Source organism: Lagopus muta, chromosome 1 (assembly GCF_023343835.1).
Source record: "Lagopus muta isolate bLagMut1 chromosome 1, bLagMut1 primary, whole genome shotgun sequence".
NCBI classification, from domain to species: domain Eukaryota; kingdom Metazoa; phylum Chordata; class Aves; order Galliformes; family Phasianidae; genus Lagopus; species Lagopus muta.
The window spans coordinates 112870603-112893229 of record NC_064433.1 but is presented as its reverse complement, the minus strand read 5'-3'; the positions used below and the strand labels follow the sequence as shown (position 1 = coordinate 112893229).

At 37.8% G+C, this 22627-nt stretch overlaps 1 long non-coding RNA gene across 1 annotated transcript; it reads right to left on the bottom strand.

The window, feature by feature from the left end:
* Window positions 1–4102: 4102 nt before the first annotated feature.
* LOC125687868 (uncharacterized) lies at window positions 4103–18796 on the bottom strand. The gene is made up of 3 exons (XR_007374503.1): window positions 18683–18796; window positions 6121–6206; window positions 4103–5017 (listed from the first exon to the last, which is right to left on the bottom strand). It is a non-coding gene; the product is annotated as an uncharacterized LOC125687868 (long non-coding RNA).
* Between the last annotated feature and the right edge of the window lie 3831 nt (window positions 18797–22627).

The following is a 22627-nucleotide window of genomic DNA, read 5'->3' as shown; positions in this document are numbered from 1 at the left end:
GAACAAACAAACAAAAAAAAGTGAAAAGACTTCTAGCAACGAATTAATTGCTACTGTGGTATCTGGCCTTAACCGCTCTGGCTCCTTCCACTTTACTAACTGGGAAAACAACTGTTCTGAGTTCAAACTGATTAGTAGACAAGATATAAAAAAGCCAGCTGCAGCCGTGGAGTTACTGAGCTGCCTGCGGAGGTTATCAGGAGCTTGTCTAATTCTGATTGCATCAACTGATGCAGAAAAAACCCTAACAATGAAAGATATTACCCTATCTATAAAATCTGCCATCATGTCTACAATAACAGTAGTGTTAGTTTGTCCTTCAGGTTTTCAAGCAACCTTTTCTTCCTCTGTCTGTTCACTGGATAAATGATTTGCCTTCCATAGAGACTCAGACTGTAGGATTCTGTGGTAAAGAGCAGAGAAAACAAACCTATAAAAGAAGTAATGGAAATTATGACTCATAAATGGAAAATTAGCTCCAAAAGATGATGTCTAGGAAGCCACTGCTGCAAATGCAGCTGTAGAAAAAAAACAACTAAAGTAGCATGATGTCTATACTGATATTCATCATGCCTAATTATTAGTTTCTCCAGGCAGTCTGAGTATGTGTTTGTACAGCTATTACTTAGAGGAATGCTTGCTGGCAAATTAAAATGTGCCATATAAAGACACTGAAGAACATCCAGACCTCAAATTAATGTTATCCTGATCCAACAACAGTTCAAGTAGGTTCAACCTCACTTTAAGATCATTCAATTTTTGTTTTACTTCAATGCAAACTAATCAGAATGAAAAGGAAAAAAAAAAAAAATCTTTGCTATCCAGATGGTTCACACACAGCTAGGTTTCTCCAAAGAACTTAAGATAATGAATGCTGAAACGAAATAGTGCAATGGTGATGGATGGTAGGAGTTAAGCATTTATGTACATGGATTCTTCAATGGTGAACTGATGGATAAATATAAAAGTGTCTCTGTTCAAGAGAACATACAAGGGAAGAAAGAATGTGCAGAGTGAATATTGCTTTAGAATGATCATCTTTGCAACTTCAGTGACATTTGAAGATTGTCTTCAAAATATTATTTGCATTTTATGGCTAACATTCATGGAGAGGGTTCTATAGCTTTTTTTTTTATATATATAGATAAAAACAAGTAATATCAGGAAACTGGAATAAAAAAGTAAAATATCCAGCAATTCCCAAATTATATTAAAATCCAACTCGACTCACTATCTCACTGCCTGATTTACAAAATTCATCGAACTCCACCTTTATGTCTGTAAGGTCCTGCGAACTCTGTGAGGGTGAAACCTGAGGCTTATATCACTTGAAAAATCAAGACTTAGCTGTGGCATCTGAAAGCTAACAGTTCATTTTCAGAAGAAAAAAAAGAAAAAGGAGCAGAGAAAGAACTATCAAGCAGTTGTGCAGGGCAGGTAAATATTTGAGATGTCGCGGTGTTAATTATCTTTGATCTCAGCACAGACTGAGAAGTACTTTTATAGAGGACCTAGCAAGCAAGCTTTTAAACTATTCTGAGATTTTACTCTGAAAAGTAAAGTTTTGGAATCAATTGCTTTGTCAAGAGGAAAAAAATGTAAGGAAATCGTACTGCAAAATAGTCAGCATCTTAGGTATTGGTATTTTGATGTAGTGATTTTTTTGTACATTTCATATTTACATTAAAAAGCACATTGTGTATTAACAGTGTTAGTATCAAGGCCTACAGTCTGTGAAATTCTGAGGAATGGCACTTATGCTCTGGTAATTCATTTCTAAGTATTTTCCCATTGCCTATAGGAGAGAAATGCAATGGTAAAATAATTCTCAGCCAGCACGCTTTGTTGTTTATCAGGCAAAGTAAATAACCATGTGGGAAGTGAGCAACATTTGAAAAGGTGGACACAGTATTTGTTTGACTCAACATTTTGATAAGACTTGACTGGGTTTCATTTTTTGACAAACTACCTATGCTATTTCTGAGATACTACATCCAAAGCTATTCACAAAAAGCTGATCAGTCACTACATGTAATACTCAGCAAGGTTCTTTGATAGGCTGTCAATGAAGCAAGAGTGAATAGAAGGCTCTAAAAGAGGTTAGTATTTTCTCTTAGGTCAGTAACATAGACACAGGTGTTCCACAAGTTGGAGATGCAGCTTGCTCAACTCAACTAAAGGTAGATATCATGTCCTATGTTAGTAATATTTCAAAGGCTTAAGGTATCTGAAAATAAACAAGGACCACAGAAAATCCATTACACATCTAGTAAAATCCAAGACAGATTTCTGCGTTATGAATGAATCATGTTATTTTTATTACTGTGTCATGGTTCAGGCTAGTTTGGCCTGACATCAGTTCCATGACTGATGAGGTGGGGGGGACCCACAGAGTCATGCCCCAAGGAAGGAGAAAGGAGGGCAGGGAAGAGGTAGCGAGATGGGCCTAAAAACAAAACAGCAGCAACAAACTAATGGAGAAAAATAATTTACTAAATATGACAGCAGAAAGCAAGTTAATACAATAATAGACAATATAATTGGAATTGAAGCTAATAAATCAAATAAAATGAGAGAGTGAGTGTCCAAAACCGAAGGCCTAAGCCTAATACTGAAGGCGAGACAGCTAGGGAGCATGCACTGCAGAGACAAGCAGTGAAAGGATTAGTCTTGTGACTCCAAAACACTTTTATCTTTCCCTCTGAATGGAAAACAGAAATGGAACAGCGAAGCCTTCTAGGACATGTAGTTCATTTTTTCTCTTTTGAGAAAGGTACCTGGAAATATCAGCAATCCATGGACCTGAAACATTAACTCTTTAACTCCCAGTGCATGACATGATGTTATGATGTGGAATATCAATAACAGAAATCACAAAACTACAACATCCTGTTTTTCTGCAACTGTTCCCCATCTTTTCTCTGTCTTCTGCCTGTGTAACACACAGAAGAGGTGAGAAAATAATTAACTACTTCCTAAATGTCACTTTAACTACATTAATTGCTTGTAATATTTTTATAGCTCAACAGTAAATGACTTCAAAAGCATTTAATATATGATAGTTGTTTTTATGATCCTATTTATAGGCAATTATATGCCCATGTGCTTAGTATGTGGCACTAAAGACCAGCTATGAACTTTGCTGTAAAAGTGAACATACATGTTTTATCTTTAGGAATGCTGTCTTATTGAGAAATTAGCATTATTCCTGTTGCTGAAGTTCAGCTGTCTGTTCCCATAGCATCTGCACCATGTAATAACAAACACAATCTGGATACCACCAGCCCTAGACACAAGTGGCCCTCTCTGCAACATGACATGCCTGAAATGACATGTGACAGAATGCCAATTGTATCTATTTAAATTTGTGTGTGCTCTTTCACAGTGGAAGTTTGGCTTTTGCAGGTATCACTCATCCATTTCTAGTGTAACCAAAACAGTTCATTGTGAGTGGTTTTCTGTTCAGTGCTTGGACTAATAGTCATAGACTTTTGTGTATGTGCACCTGAGAGTGCAGAAGAGGATGGGGTAGCTCCTTCTTTCAGCCTATTCATTCCCGAAAATAAGAAAGCATAACTGGAAACTGGGCTCCATCAGGAGAAGAGATTTCTCCCCATTCTCTCTTCCACTCACTGCTTCTATAGAAATTCTCATTGTCTTATGTGATTTAGCTTAAAATTAAAGGTGTGGACCAAATGAATTGAGACTGCTCCATTTTGCTATATCTGCTGTGCCACAGAAACCAGGACTGTGATTTGCCACTCCCTCAGATCTTCCACAGAGCATTCACTCCCTTTGTCTCACAGCAAGGTGTCTGTGAACTGCTGAGGCTGGAAAGCAGGAATAAGTGAGATGAAACCCTCAGCCTTCACTAAATTAAACACTGCAGTTAAAAAGACATATTTGAATCCACCTTCCCCTTAAGAAAGCCATCTTTTGTTTGATTTTAATCTCAGTGCTGAAGGATCTTCCAGACTTGTTTTGACTGATAGCCCCTCAAGAGGATTTCAGCGGGTAGGTATCATTGAGTTTCAGTAACTGGTTCTTACTGATTTGTTGTATCATGTTTTAAAAAAGGAAAAGAACTTCAATTAACTTCCTCTCTGTTTATAATACATAACGATAGATAAAAACAAATTATTCCTTCTGTTTTCTATTAATTATCTATGTTCATAGTACAGAAAACAAATATCTTCTATGCATCAATACTGTGATGTGCACTGAAGAATTAAATACATCCATATAATTTTTTTCAATGGATTTTTATCAAGCATAGAGAATTGTTTCAGTACGTGTTAAGAGATTAAAGTAGCAACCACTTTCCAAGTTGCTCAAGAGCTTTTCTAAGTGAATTTAGGGTAGTACAATTTTCTAGTTAAAATGAATTTTCAGTAGACATAAAAATCACAGAACAGTCATCTGCCAATGACATAAGATAATTCCAAAAACAGCAGCCTGACAACTCAGTTTAGTGAATATGTCAAACATGTAGTGTGAAATAATTAGAACCTTTGTTTCTGGCTTAATCATTCTCCTACACTGTTGTGGTTTAATACAACAATCTGATTTGGCATGCTGGCCCTCAGCAACCATGAAACAGAAGGGACCTCTGAAAGACCAGGCAAGGTAGACAGCTGCTTAATATCTCCATCTCCAAGGCAGCTTCAATTCCCTGAAGTATCCTCTCCTGAGGTAGTCTACGCCACAGATGCACAGGGCCTCAGGGCCAGACACCATGGGATGTTTTGTCCACTCCTTCCCAGTTAGTCATTTCAGCCTCCAATATGGTCAGCTCTTGGGATCCCCCTGTCACTCCAAAAATACAACAGATGGATTCTGCCCCTTTATACCTTGATGGCATTGTGGCATATTGTGCACTGGTGGCTTTATACTCCTGGGGTTCCTATGCACCAGGCCATTGAAGCCACATCATCCAAGAAACCCAGTTGTTCCTTTCCTCCACCAGGTTGGAGCTAAGGTCCTGCTGATCCTGGTCATAGTCTTTGTTACTCACTTCCTGTAAATGCAAAATCACAATGATTTTCATTAAGATCAGAGGTGAGATCAGCTCACCTGCTCTCTACTTCTGGAGAACTGCCAACTGAAAACTGGAGTAGACATTTTCCTGGAAGAACCCCATTTACCTTGTTTTTACTTGCAACTCAAACTCATTCCTCTAGGCCCAAGGCAGATTTTCTATCCCATTTTCACTAACTACCCACTGTCCTCTCACCCTCTCTCACAATGGAATGGGGGAAAAAACTGAAAGAAGCAAGAACTCCTTGGTTGAGGTAAAGACATCTTTATAAGCAAATAAAGAAAGAAACCAAAACCAAGAATAAACAAAGCAAGTGATGCACTATGCTCAGCCAGACTCCAAGCAGCATCAGCTCTCCTGGTCAACCACTCCCATATATTGTTCATGATGTCATGTGGTATGGAATATCCCTTTGGCCCATTTGGGTCAGATGTCCCAACTGCATTCCCTCCCATATCCTTGTACACTTCCAGCCTCCTCCCTGGCAGGGTGACATGAGAAACCAAAAGGCCCTTGACTAGTATAACCACTGCTCAGCAAACTACATCACTGCTGTATTATTGACACTGTTTTGTTTTAAATCCAAAGCACAGCACCATACCAGCCACTATGAAGAAAATTAACTTTATCTCAGCCAAAACTAGGACATTTCTAACAATTTCTAATTCATCTTCTTGATGTATTGAGACATGATATGTCCAACACAGGAGTAATGTGAAGTATTCAATTAAAGGCTACTGATTATATTCACATGTGCACAGAGACAAACAATTAATGTAATGAACCAGTTATTGCAAAGCTTACCATAATATTGTATGAGATCTTCTGCTCTAGAAATTACCCTGACCGCATCTTTATGCTTTCCTTCCTGTATTACTGTAAAATGCAAATTAGCACATTGAACTCTGAAAGGCTGCAAGGGGACTGATCTATTTAAAGCCTGTGCTGTGGAAACACAGTCCTACAGCAAATCTGGAAAATAAATTAAAAGCAATTAGATAAAGTGATGAAAATACAGAAGCAGGGTTAAGAGTTAGCAGCCTGCTCAGTATTTATTGAAGCAAGATATTTCCAGTACGAACCTGTGACAGGAAGTCTAGTGGCACGGAGCTTGCTTTTCGTTGTCCCTGATAGTCAGACACTGCTGCTTGCCCAGCAATCTCCTTCCCTGGAAGAGCCAAGAGTGATGTCACAGCCACCTTTAATTGAGGACAATCACAAGTCTTCTGTTTACGTGGACTGTTCATCAGACTGCATGCTCCAGTGAATTCACGGGTGGAATTTTCCTTATTCTTTATAACTTTTACACTCAAATACAAAGGGTCTACATCACCCCTGCTCTGCTCTTAGCTCCTCTTGCTTTATGGGACAGAACTAACAAGGATCAGAGAATGGATGCAACTGAAATATTAACATGGTACCCCTACTCTGTGTACCAGAGGTCCCAGCTCCTGACACACTGTTACTGTCTTTGAAGGAGAAGTTCCTTCTGCTCTTATGGAGGAGAACTGGCTCCACCACTGATATGTCAATCTATGCAGTAAAATAAATAAATAAATAAAAATCTAGTGCTGTAAAAGGAAAATGTTATTGGTATTTTCTTGCTAAAAGCTTTTTTTTGTAGTGTATACAGCTCTCTTTTATCCTTGTCTTGAAGAACAGAGAGCACTGGTTACAATTCCAGATCCTCAACCTTTCTTCACTTTTTAGGTATTAGTTTATTACAGTATTGCCACGGATTCAGTCTATCTCTGGGACAGAAATGCCTTTAATCTCAATCAAATGTCTAGAGCACTTGGCAGTGATGGGCAAATCGTTAGATCAAGTTCTGCTACATTCTGCCAGAGTGCTCGTAATCTAGAAAACAGGACAGGTGATGCTCTCAGACATGCAGGGGAGGACAAGGTAAGAACAAGACATGATTGGGCAGTGCAGTAGGACAGGTGTCTTCTCTGTCAGTTCTTTTGATTGTGTTGTTGGCAATGAGAATTTTAGGATAACGTATTGCATTGCAGACCTTTGGAGATATTTATAACAAATATCTTCTGAGCATGAGAAATGAATCACAAAAAAAGAAAACCCTGTCTGTTCAGATATTAACAGCTGGAATGAAAAGCTGTATAGAGCAACAAATGATAAATGACAGATTGAATGACTAATCAAAATGGTCATCTCCAGGCTGTCACAATATCTAGGCATTCCAAGAATGGAAAAAAGAACTTCAAAAGCACAAATAGCACATTGACACTGATGATGCACCATTGAATGGGGCCTCTATTTAATGGGAGACTGACATGCTGTAATCATTTGTTGTTATTTTGGGATGATATAACAAGTTACTAGTATGTCCCAGATGAGGACAAAATTGAGATGGTACAATAAGTCTTACTTCAGCTCACTACATTTCCAGGTTACTTTTCTGTCAAAATTGTGACATACCCAGATGGCGCTGCTTGAGGAATATTTGTGAGGTCTTGTGTTTTGCAGCACACTGTTTAAATTAAAGCAGTAGCTGAATTTCCTCTTAAAAAGCTCTCTCAATATTTCATTATTGTTGACAGGAGTCACAGGTCTGAAAAGACTTGTACTGTGCACGTCTGACATTATCTTCAATCTAGCTACTACCTTCTCAGTTAGAACATGTTGAGAAAAAAATAGCTAATCATTTAAAGAGCATACATACAATTTGATAACACCTAAATTGCTGCTAGTGCTATTTATAAATAATTCAAAATAAATGAGAGCCACAGTAAACACAGCTGTAGGTTTTTTGCTGTCACCCACCTGCTGGTGAATCTGGGATAGAGCTTTAGCAGCTGCTTATCAGCTTCAAACAAACAAACAAAAAGAAAATCCATTAACAATATTATTATTGTCACTACTAAAGCTCTCACCTGGATACATGCAACTTGTAAAACCTGGTTCTTGGTGTATTTTTCTCATCTGACAAGAAGTATTTTCTTCAGTACCAGCCATGACTTTCACCTATAGCCTGATGCAAAACGTTCAAGTATAACACATCTTTCAAAGACAGTCTAAGGTAAGAGAGAACACTGCTGCATGTAGAGGTTTTTTTTGCAGAAAATACTTAGGAAAGAAAACTCTTTAATTCCCACGTGAGTAGAGTATTCTTGTATTTGTATGTCCTTTGAATTTGCCATTCTCTAGAAGACAAGTTTCTGAAAATAACATATTGGAGATTACTATCCATCAGTCCCAATCTGTATAAATGCTGTGAGCTGTGCTAATCAAACACAGAATATTCTCTCCAGTACCTGCCCATTTGCACTCACTGAGGATTTGACTCCAAAATACTTTTGAAAATAAGATTTCTCCTCAAGTTTGTGATCTGTATGGATTTCCAACATAGATAAGCAACTAGAAGGATTTGTCCTCTGCCATGTGAAACTTCTCTTTTTTGACTGTGCACCCTGCGTACCCGCTTGATATCCAAAGTAAGTAGCCTCAGGATGTATGACAAGAAAACACCATATTATCTTGTCCTACATGACTTCCTAGCCAAACGTGAGGAATAAAAAAATAGCAATTCTGCCTATCAACACTAGATGTTGTGAAATAGTCTCTTGTTCAAAAGTTCACTTACTTCTTCCTACAAGCAAGAAAGGAATTACATATGCAACACTGAAAACTGTCATAAGCAGATAAAAATCACAATAACTGGATCCACTATGTTGATCTTCAAAGATAGCAGTTGCCTTTACATGAAGTTCCCACTCCAATACTAGAAATCTTTACTGCGTCTAGCCTATAAGTAGTTCCTTCTGCCCTTTCTGTGCTCTTCTTCATGCAACTGCCTTTTTGTCAGACAAAGGGTTAGCTCAGTTATTTACTTTGATTGCTTCATTTTAATTGGCTATGTATACAGAGTTACAAAGCAGTGATTAAATGAGCAGAGCGCCTTTCGCAAGTTCAACTGTTAGAAAAGGAAATGGGAACAGGATGGCTCTGATATAATGGGGGGAAAACTGTGCTGGAAACAGACATGGGATGGATATATAAAGACAAGTGAATATCAGCTTTAAAAATAGAATTTTCCAAGGAACAGCTTCAGAGAACTGAGAAGGAATTTGCTTTTCCCTTTTTATTTTTTATCCAAAGAATTAAGAGACCAGGAGAAGGGGAGCTGCCAAAAAGCACACAAAGTGGTTTCTCATTTGAATGCGAATGAAGTTTTCCAACCAGTGGCAAAAGTTTGCTTTTTGCCACGCTTGTGGAACTCATCATACTAATAGACCAGATAGAATAAATAGACCCTTTTTTCATGCAAATATAAAGTGTTTGAGAGTGCTGGGGAGGAGGAGTGTCGGACAAAAGTGGACAAGCAAACTGAAGGCTGAGATGCTTTTAAATTGTTCTCTATTTATATCATCCAGTTCAACTGAAATATTTGGCAAAAATGCCCATCATCTCTAAGATGAAAAAGTGCATCTTTGTAAGACATGTTTTCCCCAAGAAATCCTAGGAATATTACTGGTAAGTCTCTTTAAATACAAAAACTTAAATTACTGCACTAGTAGACCCTGCCAGCATTATGAAATCAAAGCTGACTTTGAACAGAAAAATATAGGTTACAGAATGCACAGCAGGGTTTCCTGGTTTAGATCTATAGCTCCCAGACCAGGAACTAACTTGTAATTATTTGACAGAGCTCTGGAAGGCATCCTCTACCAGCATCAGAGAAGGGGGAGTGTTCACTTAATGTTTCAGGGCCCGGAGTCCTGTTACTTTGCTTCTTTATCTCCGGTGAGCAATTATCATCTCAGGAATCACTGATTTTACTCAACTCCCATGTTAATTGACTCAAGTGATAAGGCCAGAATGTAATAAAAATCCCTTCCAATTGTGCATGATTAAAAGGATAAAACATAAAGCAGGATGTTCAGTGTGAAAGAATCAACTCGCTTAAATGGCTTAAACTGCTAAAATAGTAGCCAAGAAAAATTAGAATCTTATTCCCTCAAGTTCTTTTATACTGATATTAGGCACTTCTTCAGTTGATTTCAGAATATTTATTTATAGGGAGTCACAGTATTTCACTACAGTCATTCCTAGTTATTAGGTGAGTGCACTGGAAACATAAATTCCTGAGTTTCAATCCAGCTTACTCCTAGGCATTGGACACCCCTGCTTTATATAAATTTTCAAAGACAATATTTCCCTCCACAGCAGTGGAAAGGAAGTAAACTTTGCAGGGTTCTGCTGAGAGGGGAAAGAAGTTTGTTCAATGTGATTTGCTTAGTGATGGCTGACTGGACAACTGCATCATGTTTATCAGGCTGACTGGGAAATTAAGGAACAGGTGGTAGTGACGGTGAAGATTAAAGAACAGAGTTACGGAGATACTCACTTGGATAGTGCAAAGCACGTATATGAATTCTCCCTGAAGGAGTAGGATTGATGTTTAATGATAGCAGCTGTACGACAAAGGGACACATTAAGAGGAAGGCTAAATATGGGAGAGAGTAAAAATAAAATGACTTTGGTCCCTCCAAGCTTGATCAGATCAGGCAGATACTGTTAGCATTCAGTTTTAAAGCAGAAGAATATGTATTGCCACATGTGTTTTTTGTTTTTTTTTTGGTTGGTTTTTCATGGATTTTTTTTTATTTTTTTTTTTTCAGGTTTTGAGCAAATCACAGGGCTTTCTTGTAGCAAAAACAAACACTTTCACTCTATTCAGTCTAGTGGTTGTAAAAATTAAAGAACCATGATGTGCTACCATTTCTTGCACCTAGACTATTAGCATCATCACCATATAAACAAAACATCAAAATGCCTGTGGTACATGCAGCAAAGAGAAGCACCATTAATATTACATCATGAGCCCTTTACAACTGTTTGATTCAGCCCAGGAATTCTGATGATTAGGACTGTCAGATGAGAACCCCTCCTACATTGCTGAGGGGGAGGTATGCATAATTTAAAAAGTAATCATTCCTTCATATGAACTAAGACAATGAGTCAAATATTTAAATGTATTTATTTGCATATGGGGCTAATTGCAGACTGTGAATTTTTTTTGTCTAATTCATTTTGGAGCTTGTGAAAATCTTAATAAATAGAATCATACCATCATTTGAGTTGGAAAGGAGCCTTAAAGATCAACTGGTCCAACTCCCCTGCAAGGAAGAGGGACACCTACAGCTACATCAGGTTGCTCAGAGCCCTGTCCAGCCTGACCTTGAGTGTCTCCACGGATGGGGCACCCACCCCCTCTGTGGGTACCCTGTGCCAGTGCTTCACTAACATGCTACTGATACTGTTTTAGCAATGAAAACTTTTAAGATAAATATGCTTTTCCTAAAAATCTCTAGAATTTATCCTGCAACCTATGTTTCTGCAATTTGCATTCATATCAGCTGTGTTCCATCAGAAGTTCTGAAAAGGGTCTTGCTCTCTTCTGATGGAAATGAACATCCTGATGTTTCATTTTCATGACAAAGGCTATACAAAAAATAATATAAAACTCATGTTCTCCTGACATTGACCGAGGTAAGTAAGGAGAATGGGATAAAAATAAGAGATTCCTCATTCACATTTTAACACTGTTATCAGAAGGAATCCGTAGATACCAGTTACAGAGGCAATACTGAAGTGCATCATGTTCAGCATTACAAGCATTGCTTGAGTTATATTTTAACGCTTTTTCATATCTGCACTCCTGACACACATTTCAGACACGATCAAAAGAGTTCTTCTGTGAAGGACAATGAAGTATGATTACCTTTGTCATAACTGCATTATACCTTAAAGCCAAATGACAAATTAACAGAAAAGACTCTATCTCTCCATGCCTTTTCTTTCTACACGATGATACACAATAGCCTTTCTTACAGGGAATTCACTGCAGCATGCAAACCACAAGCAACACGTTTGAGTAGAGAAAATTCATTTTCAAGGTTTTGCTGCCTCTTGTACTACTGCAGTAAGTTCTACAAAAGCAGAGACAAAGAAAAAGAATGTCCCCAAAATATTTTCATTAATTACATTTATCACACTGACAGTTTCTTGCTCCAACACTCTTAAGATAGAAGCAAAACTTTCAGCACCTCGTTGAGCTTATTTATTGGTTAAAAGGAAGGAAATCCCATTTTCCTCTTCAATATTCTCACTTGCTTGCATTCATAGTTAATAGTACACGCTGTGTAGAGTCTGCAGTTTGATTCATCCTATGCAGTGAGCAGTAGCACTTAGTTTTTATCAATAAATTCTGTGCACTTTGAAATTGAATTATACTGCTGACTTTTTAGATTATATGATGTGAAGAAAATATCTACATGTTCTGATTTGCATGATTGAAAAGAAATTTAAAAATCAGATCTTCCAATAGGAGATTTTTTTACTTTTGACTTCTGGAATGTATTTAGAAACTTATGCAAGACATGTTATAGGGAAATTGATATTATTTAGGATTTTGTAGGATAACAATCTCCTGATAAGTTTGTATGGTGTATTGATCTCTATCAGAGCTCATTTATGCATCTGTCAGAAATAATAGGATTCTTTCAGTTCAGATTCTTTTCAGGGATTCTTGATCCTTATTTCTTTTGATTATTTCTCCAAGTCACACATTTGGAACATGCTGGAAGAAAATGCAGGGCACCAGTCATTGACAGCCATTTTGAAATAATATGTAGGAAAATAAGTTTCTCTTTAAAGGAGGAAGAGCAATGAAGTGAAACAGAAGGACTGTTGCCAAAATAGATATCAGCATCTGTCACACAGGAGAGAAAAACCTTGTAGCTGAGTAAATGGATGATCGCCCAGAAACAACAGAAGAATCTGGCAGTGGAGCAAGTGCTACAAACATCTGCCTAGTGTCTGTGCTACATCAGGGCTCTACAATGCTTGGAACAGTTTCTTTCATCTCTCAAGTACTGATCTTATACTCTGTCATACTGTGCCAGAAAGATCCCTTGTCTCCTCCATGCTTTCCTGATTTGTATGCTCTAGTCTAATTCTCTTCACTTTGCTTAGCTCAGAGGACAGTACAAAGACACACTCCTATACCTTCATGGTAGGAAAAACCATGGGGAAAAAGGCATTCTCTATGAGCCAAGAGGTAGATTAATGTCCAAAAAGGAACTGTAAATTTTCTAGTGTGCTTACTGCAGCCCACTTTCATTGGTACTGCTTGTTTGTGTCTTTCAGGAGCCCAGACTATCAAGTGAGTCTAACAGTCCCTGTCACATAAGCATTTGACCTCCAGATGAGTCATAAATGCTGAGAAAACATGCATCAGTGGAACTGAAACTTATAAAAAAAGATAAAATTCACAGCCATTATTTTTATTACTATCTTTTTAGTAGGAATCAAAATGGTACTCTTCTCCTTCCTGTGTGATTTAACTTCACTCATTACATTACAAAACTGTCAAAGCAATGCTCCAAACTTTTCTAGAGATAAGCCATCGCAATGCTGCTGGCATTCCTGATTAGAAGTATTACCCTCGAGTTCAAGCCACCTTCTTCTGCTGGCATTAGAATAAAACTATTTCCAGAGGTGCTACAATAAACTGTCAGGTATTACTAGTAGTTAACTTTCTTTCCTCTTGTCTTCCTGGAGAAGTGTCAACCAGTGTTTCTTTTTGAGGTAACAAAAGAGTCCTTACAGTCTGTGTACAAGAGAAATCTCACTTCTTTTGAAATACTATCAGGTGGCTTTTCCATTTATACAAATCATTATTTCTAAACTGAATAGAGATAAGTATTCAGTGTATTTCACTAATTCAGTGCATCTCCTCTTATTCTAATGTTGCAGTATTTCATTCAGCAATTCATGCACTTTTCTTATTTACCCTCATATTGTGAACTCAATCAAGTTTAAAGGTTGCTACAGTACCATGATTAGCACTTCAAAAAGCAACCTAAAGTAATTTGTCCAAATATAGGTATGGTCTTACTTTTTGGTGTGCAGAGCAGCATTCTTCTAAACAGTGTAGTTCTTTATAATTACCCAGACAAGTTCCCAACTGGAGCATTGCAAAGCACTCATCTTCAACACATGGCCTGATTTCCTTTATATACCAAATAGGATTTGTGGAAGGGAAGGTACTGCAAATCTTGTCTTGTCCTAATAGAGGACAAAGTACAAGGATGAGGCTAGAGCATGCTTTGAGATTCGAGAGCTGGAAATCACTGCTAGGAGCTGTAAAGGAGCATCATTATTGCTCCTATATTTCACATCAAGCTCAACACATAACAGCTATTGCCCAAAATGGATCTGTAATTCTTTAGCAACCTGTATAGAATACAAGTAGTCAGGCTGGGTGATTCAAGATTAAAAGGAGAAGGACGGCTAGGTTATTAGAGACTAATATTAGCACAGTATCTTCTGCAAATGCATCTTTCTAAATGCAAAATGTATGCATTTGTATTTCAAGTCTTGGGACTATATGGGGAATGGGATTAATTTTGTATACTAATGGAACTAGAAATCACAGAATTACATAAGAATGGATTTTTAAAAAGAATGTTATTTTCCATAAAAGTAAAAATTTTACAGTTAAAATGTTGAGGAGTGCTCAGTTACTTTTTGCAGAGAATAATTATGCTACAGCTGAAGTTTACAGCTGTTGAAATGCAGATAGAGTGTAGGACTATACATAGGGAATGTAGAGTTTTGAACAAGAAAGTGTATGTTCCAGATCCTCTACTTTGTTCCTCAGACATCCCAAAGCAATATATGTGAAATTTTTTTCCCAGGTAAAGCTTATATTAGTATGCACTTGGATGAAAACAAGGTTCCGCTCAGGTAACCGTGTCCTTTTTCTTAGGACAGATGCCTTATCACTAACGTCAGACTCAGGTATCAGAGTGGATCTTCTTATCTCATCTTCCTCTACCAGCCTCTGTGTTTCATCCCATTGGATGGATTTTTTTTTTTTTTTTGATCTAACAGAAAAATAAACTGATAAACCTTAAAAGTAACTAAACTCTCTATTTGCTCTAGCCTCACTGACCAGGACCACTAAAAAAGACAGCTATCACACAAGATGTCTGCTCATTGGAAGAGGAAACTTGGTTTTTCTTCCAGAAAATGGATCAAAATTTTTGTATCTCAGACTGTTCTTGCAACAGTGAAGAGATCTGTGAAGTGAATAATCCTGATGCATGTCTTATTCAGTACAAGGGACTCCTGTAATCTCTTGCAGGGAAAAAGTTTCACTCAGGTTCTGAGAAATTTTGGGATGTGCAAGGATACTTTACATGATATTTTTCTCTTCCTTTACTAATTAAAATCTCATAGCTCTAAGGAAGTGGAATAATATCATGCAGAAACTTATTTCACTTGCCTGGTGGTGCAAGTAGGTGTTTGAATACAAGATATCATTGAGGGAGTCTCACTTGTTCAAGGTCCTTGTACTCGTCTCTATTCACAGGCTGAGTAGGGCACTATTTTTACTATATGCATACATTTTTAATCTTTCTGGGACCACTGCTCTGCTGGGACCATTGGCTGATTCTTCAGAGTAAGAGTCTCAAACTAGTAAATAAATACTGATATTGATTCCAATTCACAGTACATGGACAATGAGTTTTTTGATGTTACATAAGCAAAGCCTGGAGTGTGCACAGCTGCTGTTGGCAGGAGAGCAAGAACAGATTTTTTTTCTAAGTATTAATGAACGTACAACGTACTGTATATTTTTTTATGTTGTGCAAACTTGATTGTTATTTTAAAATAAATCATAAGGAATTATAGAAACAGTTTTCTTATTCTGTGTACTACAGCTCTAAATACTAGAAAAGATAAACAGCAGACTTACTGCAGTCCTAAGCATGCATGGCAGAAAAGCCCTGCTGCTTGGGAGGGGACCATGCTGGATGTAGATCCTATTCCTGCAGATTTCTCTGCCCTTTCCTTGCCTTGCACTGGATCAAAGAAAGGGAGAAGGAGAAAGGGGAATAAATCATCTCTCACACCACTGCTTCCCTAGACGTCACCACTGCCCTGAGTTGCCCTCTCCTGCAGCACTATCCTTCACTAACACTGCAGGAGCTCTGAATCTTTGGGCACTGCTCTGTAGTCTGGAGCATTTACCATGCCCAGATTTCACAATACATCTCCTGCCTTTTGCAGATAAGAATTTCAAGTTGATAGGGCAGCGTGGAGTGCTCGTTATATTCCTTCAACTTCTGCCAAAATCCACCAATGCTTTACCATTCTTCTCTTATCATTCTGTTTTTCCATACAGATGAGAAGACTTTCCCATCCAATTCTACTCACTCCCTGCAATCTTTTTCTCCAACAAACTGCAGGATCTTTCCATCAATCAGAGCAGCCTTGCTGAGCACCAGGAAGCAGACACTTGATATGAGAGGAAACATCACAGACGGGACAGTTTCTTCTCTCTCACCTTGCACATCCTTGAACAACCATGGGAAATGCAGGGAGTTACAGATGATGCCTGTTCACTTTCCCTCTGGGTTGCTCACTTCAGTACTTTCAAGCTTTTGACCCAGAGCTCCCTTTTTTACTTAACTTGAAATCATTTATTTTTCCTCCACATTTTCTTTTCTTCCCATCTTGCTGACATGAGCACATTCTGTTTTGTTAGGAAATAACCTCAGCACATTAAGAGCAGAGAAAGAGCTGCTGGAACGATAGTTAATAGGTGATTCCTAGAGCAAAAGAACAACGGAAAGAAGGCAGTGCTGTGGCCATCCTTTTTCTTGTACTCTCCCTGTTTTCAGCAGTGTGCAATTCTGTATGAGACTTGAAGTGCTCCCTGCTATAAAATGTCATTGTTCAATTGAAAAATCAGTGAGAGTTTATGCTTGCACGTATACTACACCCAACACCAGTAGCTATTTCTTCTTTCCTTAGTGAAAGAACATCTACATGAAACAAAGTACATTTATATACTCATCAGTACACCTAACAGACATAAATTATACTAAAGGCTCACAAAGTGCAATTAGGTAATCCAAGTGTATGTGTTGGATAACTGGAATAAAGCTATACACTTATATGTTCAATTGCAATGTACAGTTCTAAGCAGCAGAAGCCCTACCATGTAAAATAACCAAAGTGAGGAAAAAGACACAGTCTAGCATCATATCCCCACAAGATCAGCAGTAGGTGGAGGGATAAAGCCAACACTCTTCTATAGCCAGAACAGGTAAAAAGACATCTGCTCTTTTGATTTCCTCCATCTTTTTTCCTTTTCAGTTATCCAAATTTGGCTGTCTTAAGAAGAAACAGGCAATGTTTTTCAATAGTCAAATGTTGGAGTGAAAGTATAAAAAAAGCCTAGTATATATCAAACCTATTTTTAAAAACTCCAGTGAAAAACCTCCACAGTCGTCATCAGAACCTTGCTCCTCTCACTGCCTTGTCTTTACAACATATCCCTAAATCTGTCTTACTATAACTTAAACTAGTATTTTGTTTCCCTGCTCCACAAGCACAGCACAAAGAATAATTACTGTCCTTTTTAGCACAGTATCTTCTCTAGTGGAAGATATCACATCTTCCTCTTTCATGTTCCCATTTGTAAAAATGTTTAAATATGCTCACCTTTTTTAAAATGTCACTATTACTAAACCTCTTGTCCAGCTATCCTCCCTTGGATTTGCCTACATCTATACTTCCTTTAAGTTTAGTTATGTGAGGCCTCATCAGCACTAAATAGAGCAGAATAATTTCCATCCACGTGTCATATGTGACATTTCTAAATTTCTCTCCAGCTCTTACAGAATTTGCATCATCCCCTATAGTGCCATCTATGCATTTCATAAATGGACCATTTACTCTATCACACAGCATAACTGGAAATATGGGTCAGAATTAGGTCTACTGCAAAACTGCATGAAATCAGCATTTCATTTAATTTTTTTTAAAAAAATCACTACTTCTGCTCAAATTAAGTTTTCAAACTGTTTTACAGTTCATGAAACACAGGCTACAAATTGCTTATAGGTTTATCACAAGACAATGACAAAATCCTTATTGAAGTCAATACAAAGTACAACTACAGCTTCTTCCTCATCAGCCTTTCCTGTCAAAAGAGGAAGTCAAATTGCTTCGACATAATTCATTCTTAGTAAATGCATGCTTAGGAAATCTCTGACTTCACTCTCTTCATCAAAAGTCAACTCAGTGCAGCTGGAGGAGGTATCTGACACAATTCACTGTAGTACAAGAATACAACTAATCAGAAGAACAAGAAATTTAGGAATTAATGTGTTTCATTTGAATCAAAACTTTCAAAAGTAGAGTTCCAGTATAATTGTAACATGCAGACTTTCATTGTTAGTGCCACACAAGTGCATTTTTTACACTTGCTTTCAGCTCTGAACCACAATAAGGCAACAGTTTTTTGTTTGTTCACTTGTTGTTTTTTAAATAACACAAGTAGACAACGGTAGTCTTAGGAAATCAACTGAGTTTCCAGAATATTCTATTTAAGACTCACAGAGTGGTAGGTGTTAGAAATGGACCACTGGAGATCATCAAGTTCAAACCCTTGCTAAAACAAGTTCTGTCTTTTCCTATTTTTACCTATCCATATTAAAATTCTTAATATAAATAATACATATTTACTAAAGTAATAATTTAATATAATAATTTAATCTAATAATAAAACATAAAGCCACAGTGCAACTATTCATCACCTACCAATCAGTGTGCAACATAAATACAACAACCCGCTGGCAACAGGAGGTCTCTGGAAAATCACACAGCATTCCCCTCATACAGCAGACTTCCTTTAACTGCCTCCCACAATTTTATTACATTCTGTGTGGTGTCAAATTATACGGAATAATCCCCCCTCCTAATTCAGGCACCTGTCCTGGCTCCACCCCAAATCATGGTCACAGCTCTGCCCTGCACTTGGCCCCAGGTGCACTCCCATCACTCAGCAATGACCAAATATCTGTGTGCTATTATCACTTCTACAGCTGAAACCAGGCATTTATTTATTTATTTATTTATTTATTTATTTATTTATTTATTTATTTATTTATTTATTTATTTGACCCTCCTCTCCCCCCTAGGTAAGTAAATTGAATTTACATTCCTACTTTTGGGATATCCCTACTTTTGGCATCCTATTTTAAATTCAGTTACATCATACTGTATCACTTGAAATTACACAGCAATTTGTTTAAATACTCTGGCATTGAAGGGATTTTAATTGAGATGTCTGTACACTGAAATCCTGCCATGAAACAAAACAAGCTCTAATCTTTCGGGGTTCTACACAATCAGGTTAAATGCCAACACTGACGTTTGATGTGGTTAAACAGGCTGCTGTATCTTTATAAAGTGTCTGTACAGCAACACAGGTTGTTTCAGTGGAGGAAGATGGTGTTAATGTTTGCACCAAGTCTGAGAATAATCTCTTTCATCCTCCAAGACAAGATTTTTTTCCAACACTGGCATCGAAGGGAGAGCTGATGTTACCCCAGAACCCCAGAACTGTGTGCCCAGGTGGCCAAGAGGGCCAACGGCATCCTGGCCTGCATTAGAAATAGTGTGGCCAGCAGGAGCAGGGAGGTGATCATCCCCCTCTACTCAGCAATGGTGAGGCCGCACCTCGAGTATTGTGCTCAGTTTTGGGCCCTTCACTACAAGACATTGAGGCCCTGGAACATGTCCAGAGAAGGGCAACGAAACTGGTGAGGGGTCTGGAGCACAAGTCTTATGAGGAGCGGCTGAGGGAGCTGGGATTGTTCAGTCTGGAGAAGAGGAGGCTCAGGGGAGACCTCATTGCACTCTACAACTTCCTGAAGGGAGGTTGTGATGAAAAAGGGTCTGGCCTCTTCTCCCAGGCAAATAGTAGGACCCGAGGAAATGGCCAGAAGTTGTACCAGAGGAGGTTTAGGTTGGATATTAGGAGAAACTTTTTCTCTCAGAGGGTGGTCAGACACTGGAATGGCTGCCCAGGGAGGTGGTGGAGTCGCCGTCCCTGGCAGTGTTCAAGAGGCATCTGGGTGAGGAGCTACGAGAGATGGTTTAGTAGCTTGTGGTACTGGGAATGGGAGGGTGGTTGGGCTAGATGATCTTGCAGGTCGTTTCCAACCTTGAGATTCTATGATTCTATGATTCAAGCTACCACATAAACATTGCTGTTAACTTCCCCTCTGATAAAGTCAGTATATATTGAAATTAAGTTACATAGCACTGTCTCTTTACACAGTGTGTCACAGAGAACATCATCATCACACGGATTCTTTCTGCAAAAGAAACAGTAGTAGTCACAAAGAAATATTTCAGAAAAATGAATATTATGTACTTGATACAGATTATGTACCTGGTTATGTACCCAATATAGATTGTCATCTACATTGATGTTTGATGGTAGATGAAAAATTTTCTAGAAGTCAAAGGAGTGGAAAATGTCAAGGACTTATCAAGGCTTTTATTAGAATTTGCCAGTATCTGATAATGGTTGAAAGTTGAACAAAAAAATTCTGTTTATTGCACGTTTCCTAGTAATAAAATTGTTTATTGGAAAAAAAATGATTGAGGGGAAAAGCTAGGAGAGGTGTGAAATATTTTTTGTTCAGGGCATACGAGCAGAGCTAAGAAAGTATGCTTTGACTTGGTTTTCCGACTGACTCAACCTGTAAAAACTCAGATACATCTTGCCACCTCTTCATCCTTTCTATCCACAAAATATGTCTCTTCACTGTAATTTTTCTGTGCTTCCTTGTGTCACTTCCATCTCTTGCCTGGATGACTACTTTCTGGAATCAAACAGCATCCTTTCAAACATGAACGCAGAAGAGCCCAGAGATTTTATATGCAGGTACACAAATACATGACAAGCTGGTGGCTTTTATTCATTGTCAGCAACAGCTGAGAGGGTCTGTAGTAGACAAGCCACTGCTCTATATTCTATTAATCTTCTACTTGTCCTTACTATACTTTCTCACTCCCCAGGTCTTCTTTATTCCCTGCTACGTCTTCCTTCTACCTCTTCTTCCTGTGATACATTAAAAACATCCATCACTTTTATGTTCAATGCTCAGCTTCATTTTGAAGTGCCTGTCAACCAGGAAAAGTAAACACAACCTGTGGGGATATGGTAGATGAGGAAACTCACTACCATTAGGATAAGCATTTGTATCAGGAAGGAAAAGTTGATAAGCAGTCTTGTCTAAATAGCTGATGGTGAGAATGACAGAAAATATTTCAAATAGCTATGAGCTGGATTGTGTTACGCTGAAAATAAGGAATTCAGGGATAGGAACAGCGTGAGGAAGGAGATCATTTGTGCGTATGGCTAGTTGGGAGTGTTTTTAACAACTAACTGTTAGAGTAAAATGCTGCTATTACAACAACATCAGAGTAGGAGATTTTTTAAATTTAGTTTAATATTACCTAAATGATAGAATCTTGGAAATCAAAAGGAGAAGAGTGAGAGGTTAGCATTTACTCTTTCTACAGATTTTCATAATCCATCAGCTACCCAAGATATCATACCAAATATAATCCAGATTTATATCAACAATAGAAAATAGCAATGGAAAATTTATTTGCTGAGATTTGTCTTTTGACATGATAGTGTTTGAGTCAAGATCTTAATTTGTATTCCATTTAAATGCCTGCAAACTAACTAGAATGATCATGGTACAGCAGTTATTATTTTATTGCCCAGGAAGTCATTTTCCCAATCTTTTTCTTTCTTCTTCTTTTTTTTTTTTCTTTCCTTTCTGGACGTTAAAATAACAGCATGATGTACAACACATACATTACTTTACGTGTTTAAGATAACAGCCTTGTCTTTATTCAGGTTCTCAAATCTATCATTAAGAGCCAAAACAATAGTAACTTAGTTTTTTCAGAAAAGCTATGAACCCAGAGATACCACCTAAGTCACTAAGACTTGCAAATTCTCAGAAAGCCTTCTGATCAGACAGTTTGCAATTAAGAGAAAAATGTGACTTTAGGAACTTAACAGTAACTACTAACAATGGATGAAAATCTAAATTGGCTAGCTCTAAGAAATGAAGTTGGATTGCTAGTATCCTGAAAAGATCTTAGGAATGAAATGTAAGAGAAGGATTTGTCGATGAATCACGTTAAGAACTTCTTAACACAAGTATTGTTGTCTTTTGAATTTTGCTGCATCTTACAAGGAAAAGCAAAGTTACTGTGCATGTTTAGATGAAACAAGATTTGACTTTTTCAGAAAAAGAAATACCTCTGTTTGTTTGTTTGTTTTGTACCAGCATCTGTCCCTTCTTCACAAGTGAATTCTTGAGAAACTGAAGAAAGCCCCAGAGGTGTAGCACATGTATACCAGTGTATAAACATATATACTGGTGTACATACATGCTCCTTGTTTAATATTTGTCTTTTAAGCCCTTGCCAATACTTCATGTGTCCTCAGAAAAATTCAAACTATGAACATTTTTTTCTGTTTTTGCTACTCTGCCACTCATGTTAAAAGCTGATTTGTGGGTTCCAAAAATAACCAGCAAGAGGCAATAAACCTGTGCCAAATATAACTGCCATTCCATCATAAGTTTGTGAGCTTAGTGTTATTTTTACATGAAAGCCTGGCTGAGTCAGAAAGACACAAGTAATGAGGGGAAGGTTCTTTTTTTTTCT